Below are 7,912 nucleotides of genomic sequence, written 5' to 3'. Positions count from 1 at the left end.
TAAAGACACAAAGTGAAGATACATTATTATCCGACCTGACTCAAGTGTTTTACACTATAAGGAAACACAACATGCGGCTCAATCCCGCAAAAAGCATATTCGCAGTAGAAGCAGGCAAATTCTTAGGCTTCATGCTCACACAAAGGGGAATTGAAGCAAATCCAGACAAATGTCAAGCCATACTCAACATGAAGAGCCCAACCTGTGTCAAAGAAGTACAACAACTCAATGGGAGGTTGGCCGCCCTATCCCGATTCTTAGCAAGAGCTGCAATAAGATCTCTCCCCTTCTATGCTACTTTAAGAAAGGAAAAACAGTTCGAATGGACGACAGAATGTGAACAAGCCTTCCAAGACTTCAAGGAGTTCTTAGGACGGCCACCTATCCTATCTCGACCACAAGAAAGAGAACCGCTCATATTATATCTCGCAGTAGGGAGCCGGGCAATAGCCTCAGCACTAGTCAGAGAAGACGAAAATGGGCAAAAACCCGTCTACTTCATTAGCAAAACACTACAGGGATCCGAGCTGAACTACCAGAAAATAGAAAAATTTGCCTATACCCTCATCCTAACATCTCGATGACTCCGCCCGTACTTCCAGGCTCACACCATTAAGGTTCGAACTAACCAACCCATAAAGGAATATTGCAGAAAACAGATCTGGCAGGCAGAATTCTACAATGGGCAGTCGAGTTGTCAGAGTTTGACCTCCAATATAAAGCTCGGACGGCCATCAAATCACAGTATTTGGCCGACTTTATCGCATAATTCATAGATGCCCTAGAAACCCCCACAGAATGGAATCTTTACGTGGACGGTTCTTCAAATAAAACTGGAAGTGGCGCAGGCGTGATAATAGAAAGTGACCAAGGAACCCAAGTTGAGCTCTCCTTCAAGTTCGGGTTCCCGGCCTCAAATAACCAGACAGAATATGAAGCATTACTAGCCGGTTTGAAGCTGGCTAAAGAGGTCGGAGTTCAAAAACTCAACATTTACAGCGATTCACAAGTGGTCACATCACAAATAACAGGGAGCTACGAAGCCAAAGATCCCACCATGAAAAAATATTTGGATAAAACCAAGGAACAACTCGGACAAATCGGGGAGTATAAAATCTGCCACATACCCCGCGAAAAAAATGCCCGAGCTGATGCACTCTCAAAACTAGCCAGCACCAAACCAGGGAGCAACAATAGAAGCCTCATCCAGGAAATGTTACAAAACCCGTCAATCTCAGAAGAAGAAAAAGTCCTGACTATAACAAGTCAGGACTAAGGATGGATGACCCCCAAAATCAACTACCTCAAAACAGGAACGCTCCCCACAGAAGAAAAGGAGGCAAAGAGGTTAAAAAGGGAGGCACAGTACTACACCATCATAAACAACATCCTGTACAAAAGAGGAATCTCAACACCTTTACTAAAATGCGTGCCGACCTCCAACACAAGGGAAGTGCTAGAAGAAATACGCGGCGGTATTTGTGGCAATCATCTCTGAGCACAAGCTCTCGCCAAAAAAGTACTCCGGGCAGGATTTTATTGGCCAACTCTACAGAAAGAAGCTACAGAATTTGTAAAGACATGTCCACAATGTCAGAAACATGCCAACTTTCACATCGCCCCGCCAGAAGAGCTCATTAGCGTGACCTCGCCTTGGCCATTTGCAAAATGGGGACTCGATCTTCTCGGCCCCTTCCCACAGGGATCAAGACAAGTTAAATTCCTCATAGTAGGGGTAGATTACTTTACAAAGTGGATCGAGGCAGAGCCCCTAGCCAATACCACCACTCAGAGAAGCCGGAAATTCTTATATAGAAACATTGTCACAAGGTTCGGGGTTCCATATTCTATAACCACAGACAATGGCACCCAATTCACAGATGCAGGCTTCAGAAAATTAGTAGCCGACTTAAATATAAAGCACCAGTACACCTCTGTCGAACATCCACAAGCCAATAGACAGGCCGAAGCCGCCAACAAAGTCATATTGGCAGGGTTAAAACGAAGACTGCAAGATGCAAAGGGAGCCTGGGCAGAGGAGCTTCCACAGGTTCTATGGGCATATCGAACGACGCCACATTCCACCACAAAGGAATCCCCTTTCCGATTAGCATACGGAATGGAGGCAATGATTCCAGTAGAAATTGAAGAAGGATCGCATAGAGTAGTCCATTATAATGAGGGAGCAAACTTCCAACTTCAGAGGGAAGAACTCGACCTACTACCTGAAATCCAGGAAAGAGCTCGGATTAGAGAAGAAGCTCTAAAACGTCGAATGGCTTCCAGATATAATCGAAGGGTAGTGCCAAGAAGTTTCGTTGAGAACGATCTCATCTTAATCGGAAACGACATTGGAACAACTCGGCCCGGAGAAGGAAAGCTGGCAGCAAACTGGAAGGGACCTTACCGAGTCATAGAAGTGCTTGGGAAGGGCTACTACTAACTATCCGAACTCGAGGGACGAGAGCTTCCCAGATCATGGCACGCCTGCAACCTAAGAAGGTACTACAGCTAGAAAAGGCAACGGATCTCATTAGTGGATGTGCTCTTTTTATTGAAAAGGTTTTTTAATGAGGCACCATGTTGAGATCCAGGTCATGCCCGACTTAAAGGGATAAGAAAATTCCCACATATATATATATTTGCATTTTTTCTTTGAATAAAGTTTATTTAGATATTCTACAAAGAATCCAAGACGCATTAATCTGAAGTATTCACCGTCCGGTTATAAAGCGACAGGTCGGCAAAAAACAATTTCACTGCACGACCACGATAAAGATAAATCGTTCGATAAAGGTGAAAACGCGATTCACCCAAAGGACGATCTAAAGATGCCAACCACTTTCTACAAATCGGCAAAGGTGAACACAGAATAATGTAAGAAGTTATCGAAAGCAATCCAAAAAAGAACCTGACGAGGTCTTATGGATAGCTAAAATAATAACTTAAAGGCTGGCCGACGCTCACAAGTCGAACCAAGTCAACCCAAGTTACAAGTAAACCCTGAAAAGAGGTCTAGCTAACCCTATTAAAGAGGATTACTTTAACTTAGAAGGGCCTGACATAACAAAGTCAGCCCAAAACAAAAAGTTATACAAGTAGTCCCTGAAAGAGATCTGACAAAGATCCAAGAAAGAGGACTACAAAAAATAACTTAAAGGAGACCGACATAACCAAGTCGGACTCCTACCATTAAAAAGTTATACAAGTAGTCCTAGAAAGAGATCTGACAAAGATCCAAGAAAGAAGACTACAAAAAATAACTTAAAGGAGACCGACATAACCAAGTCGGACTCCTACCACTAAAAAGTTATACAAGTAGTCCTAGAAATAGATCTGACAAAGATCCAAGAAAGAGGACTACAAAAAATAACTTAAAGGAGACCGACATAGCCAAGTCGGACTCCTACCACTAAAAAGTTATCAAAGTAATCCCTGAAAGAGACCTGACAAAGGTCCAAAAAAGAGGATTACAGAAATAACCTAGAAAGGGATCGACCTAACGAAATCGATCTCCTACAAATAAGTTATAAAAGTAATCCCCGAAAGAGACATGACAAAGGTCCAAGAAAGAGGATTACAGAAATAACTTAAAGGGGGACCAGCGCAAAAGATCCACCAAGAAATAAGTTGGACCCATAAGTCACAACCTCAAAGGATCCAAGCTACAAACAATAAAACAAAGCAATCTGAGGAGGTCGAGATACAAGATTTCAAACATCAGTAGAAAACTAAAAAGATGCCAAGTCAAAAAAAAAACTACCTCTATTACTCCACAAAAGTTATAAGGCCCCGAAAGGCCACCAAAACCTACCGTGAAGGGATAGCAAGCTACCTTTTGTTTTTCAAAATAAAAAGTTGCTAAACAAGCAACTAGGAAATGTCAGCAATTAAAAAGTTTTAAAAAGCCCACAAGCCGGGCCAACTATACATCTAGAAAGAGATCAGCAAACATCAGGAGCCTTCTTGGCGGCGTCAGGACAAGGAGAAGGAGGACGAGTCTGAAAGGACACAGCATCTACGGTTCCATCATCCCGGTTCAAAATCTGGCAATCCGGATCAGATGTAACGGGAGGAACAGAGGAGGTCGACACCTTAAGAGAAGGCACTGAGGGAGGATCGTCTCATCATCATCTTGGTCATCAGGGACAATCTTACCATCCCTCACGACATTGTCCAGGCTGATGAGAGTTAAGTCAGCATCAGGAGCAACAACCCGGAACTGCTCCATCAGGTTCTCGGAGGCTGCAGTTACGCTACCTACAAGGTGACCCTGAAGCTCACCATAATTAACCCAAGCGGTTTCCAAATCCTCCCGAAGATGCATCAATTCCCTATAAGCCGAGACATAGCTATCCTTATGTTTCAATGCCATGTCCTCGGCCAGCTTCAAAGATGCAGCCAATGCAATAGAACTGGCCTTCTCACCCTCCAACTCCTTATCCACTTTTGCCAACTTCACCTCCAACTCCTCCTTCAGACCCTTGATTCGATCAAATTCCGACTTGGCCTCTTCCATGAAGGATTTTGTGGCATGAATTGAAATCCCCTGAACTGTTCAGAATATAGCCGCACCCATATGAGCCATCTTCACACTACTTTTTGTGATAAAATCCAGATGCTGAAGAAGAGAAACGTCGTCCATGGAAAGCCCACCATAGGGGGCAATTTGCTGGTCAACAAACTCGATAGCATCAAAATCTGGGGCATCCAGGTTAAAGGGCTCGGGTGTTTTTTGCTTCTTATTAGGATGGGCACTAGGAGCTGTAGCAGAAGATTGTGGAGGATCGACCAGACGAACCCAAGGAACAGGAATTGCTTTCCTCGGCCCGGGAGAACTAGGTACAGGAGGTTTAATTGGAACCTGGGAAGATCCCTCTCCGACCGCCTTGGTCGAAATGTTTAAAGCAGCAGTCGCCTTCTTCGCCTTCTTGAAGGCCTTCATAGAATCATTATTCTTCGACATCTCTGAAAAACACAAAATCAACCGCAAAAGACAAGTTACAACATAGGAGAAGAAAAAGCTCGGAAGCAAGTATAAAAATAAAGCAGACAGTACCCAAAGCAGCCCGAACCAAAGATGGATCACTCAAAAATCTCTTCGTATCCAGATGGGAGGCTTTCCCCACAAATCTTCAAGAACAACTACAAAGGCCCGCTCAACCTCACTAAGCATTTCCCATGTGTAATGTGGCACTCTTACATTCTTTTGCCACTCTAGAGGAAAAGCAGGCTCGTCATTTTCATCAAGAAAAAAAGGGCGGGCCCCCTCAACAGCTCGGACTTTAAAGAAGTAGTTCTTGAAGTCCTTCAAGGACTCATCATACATCGCAAACACTTTATGGCCCTGGGCGGACCGGAAAGAAACCCAAGAAGCTTTCTTTTTTGAAGAACCGCCAGGCTTGGCGAAAACAAACAAGTAAAGAAAAAGAGTCTGGGAAGGTGTTACATCTAGTTCACGACAGAGAAGTTGGAAAATTTTAATAAAACCCCAGGAATTCGGGTGAAGCTGGAATGGAGCAATGTTACACGACCACAACAGGTCGGTTTCAAAAGCAGTAAAAGGAAAAGAAACGTTCAACTGACTAAAAAAGTATTCGTAAGCATAAAAGAAGGGACGCTCTCCCTCAATAGAAGTCGGAAAGCAAACTCTCTCGTCAGAATCAGGGTCAACAAGCTCGTAATCCTCCTCACGGGCATTGTTACCACAAATCCTATGGCACTTCCTCAGTTCTGTGCAAAACTCAGCATCCACAACAGAAACACACAACAAAATAAGGGAGTCCAACCAATCGGACATCCCCTCGGAAACTCTGGACGACATCTCTACAATATTATTGTGAGAAGACATGAGGCCAACTAGTCCTACAAGTAAGAAAAGAAAATGAGGTTACTATAAACATCTCGAACAAAGGAGAAACAACTCGGTTAAATACTTCTCAGGCAATGAAAAGCAAGAAAAGGAAAACCCCAAGACTCAAACCAAAGTCCTGGGGCATCCTTTGGAGTCAGTAACAAGGCAAGGTTCCCAGAAAAATAGTGTGAAGTCAACATCCCAGCATTTCTCAAAAAAGAATCCAAAACAGCAACACTTTTCAGCAAAAAGAACGCCAAGCAGAGACCATTAAAAGATGCAACCTTATTAAAGAGCAGACAAAAGCAACCTTCAAATAAACGAGGAACAGACACGGACAAGCAGTACCAAGAACAGAAACAACGAAAACATGCAAAGCCCTAGAGGCACCCAACAAAGGCGAAAAGGATCATGCAGAAAATAGAGAAACTCTCAGAAAGCACATTTCAGCAAATCTAGGGCTCAAAGAAAACAAAAAGATCCAAACTTTGCCAAAAAGAGAGGATCAAAATCGAAACCTCTTCACAAAACCACAATCAAAGAGAAAGCATGAAAAGGGACTAACCTGGAGACGGAAGAAACTTCAAAAAAAGGGGCAGAAACGAAAGTTGCCTAGGAAACCGCCGAGCGACGCCACTAACGCCAGAAAGCAGAAACGCAAGCGAAAGATGGAGAGTGAAGAGAGAAGCGGAAAAAGTTACAAAGAGGTTACAAAGAAAATAAAAGGAGAGAAGCCGTTTTCTGGATTTTTCAAAATCAAAGTAAAGAGCCAAGGGAAAACGGGGCAATTAATGCTCAAAATTAAAGAAAGCATTAAACCCTCGCACGTTCCCAAAAAAGCGCCGATATAAAAGCGCGTGTCTTTTAGAGGAAACGTTCTACATTCAAAAGCAACTATAAAGGAATCGACAAAATGCTTGAGTTCGGCTTCACCAAAGATGGACCGAAGTCAAAGACTCGACCTCAAAAAAGAAGACCGAGCTCAAGCAGGGGCACTGTTCATACCCTAGGTCGAGATGACCGACCCGAGATGTTCGACAGACAAAGCGACCGACCTCTTCAGGTCAGGACAACCCGACCTCTTCCCAAAGATCTCGGTCAAGTCCCTACGAAAGCCCAAGGAAGGGCCCAAATAGAGGAACACGTCCCAAATCCTAAAGCGGCCCAAGCATACAGCGAGAAGGGCGGTTCCCTTAAAGATAAGATGACCTCACTTAAAGATAAAAGATAAGATAAGATAACTAACTTATCGTATCCACAGAAGGCCACATTTCACCATTATAAATATACTGGAGCACCCAGGTATAACTCATACTCTGATTCTACTCAATACCTGCTTAATCCCCTTGCTAACTTAAGTATTGGAGTCCCCTGCAGGTACCCCCCACCCTTTGGTGACAAAGGATCAGCAGCACATTCAGTCCAACAAGTCGGACGCACCAGCTCCGGCCGCTATTCACCAGCCGGACACATCAGTTCCGACCAGCACAGAAGATCTCGTCCGAGATCGACCTACAATTTCAGGTAACCCTCGGAACAGTTTTCAAAAATAAATGCAGCCTAAAAATTTAAATGTTCTTCTGGCCTAAAGAAAAAAAATTTTAAAACTTTAAATTTTCATATCATATTAACATTTATTTTAGCTTAATGTTATCTTATATTAAAAATAAAAATTTTTAACATTATTTGCTAATTCGGTATAGACAATTTTTGCAAATTTTGCATTTTAATTTAATTTTTTTCTGACATTATATTAAAGTTAAATTCGTAAGTGTATTACCATTTTGGATATAATTTTTAAATGCTATTTGTAAAATACTCTTAAAATGTAATATATAATTAATAACATTTTTTGATAAATAATTAACAAATGGTATAGAATCTATTATATTAAAATGTATTCTCTTTTCATCTGCAGAATAATATTAAAAGTTTTGTACACTTTAAATTATATATTTTTTTCTTTCAAATGTCATTTTTTAAACAAAAGAGAGGTTGATATTTTATTTCATCGAAAAATAATGAGAGATTCATAATTTGACAATATAAAAAAATTGA

Source organism: Arachis hypogaea, chromosome 9 (genome assembly GCF_003086295.3).
Source record: "Arachis hypogaea cultivar Tifrunner chromosome 9, arahy.Tifrunner.gnm2.J5K5, whole genome shotgun sequence".
NCBI classification, from domain to species: Eukaryota; Viridiplantae; Streptophyta; class Magnoliopsida; order Fabales; family Fabaceae; genus Arachis; species Arachis hypogaea.
This window is presented reverse-complemented; position numbering follows the sequence as displayed.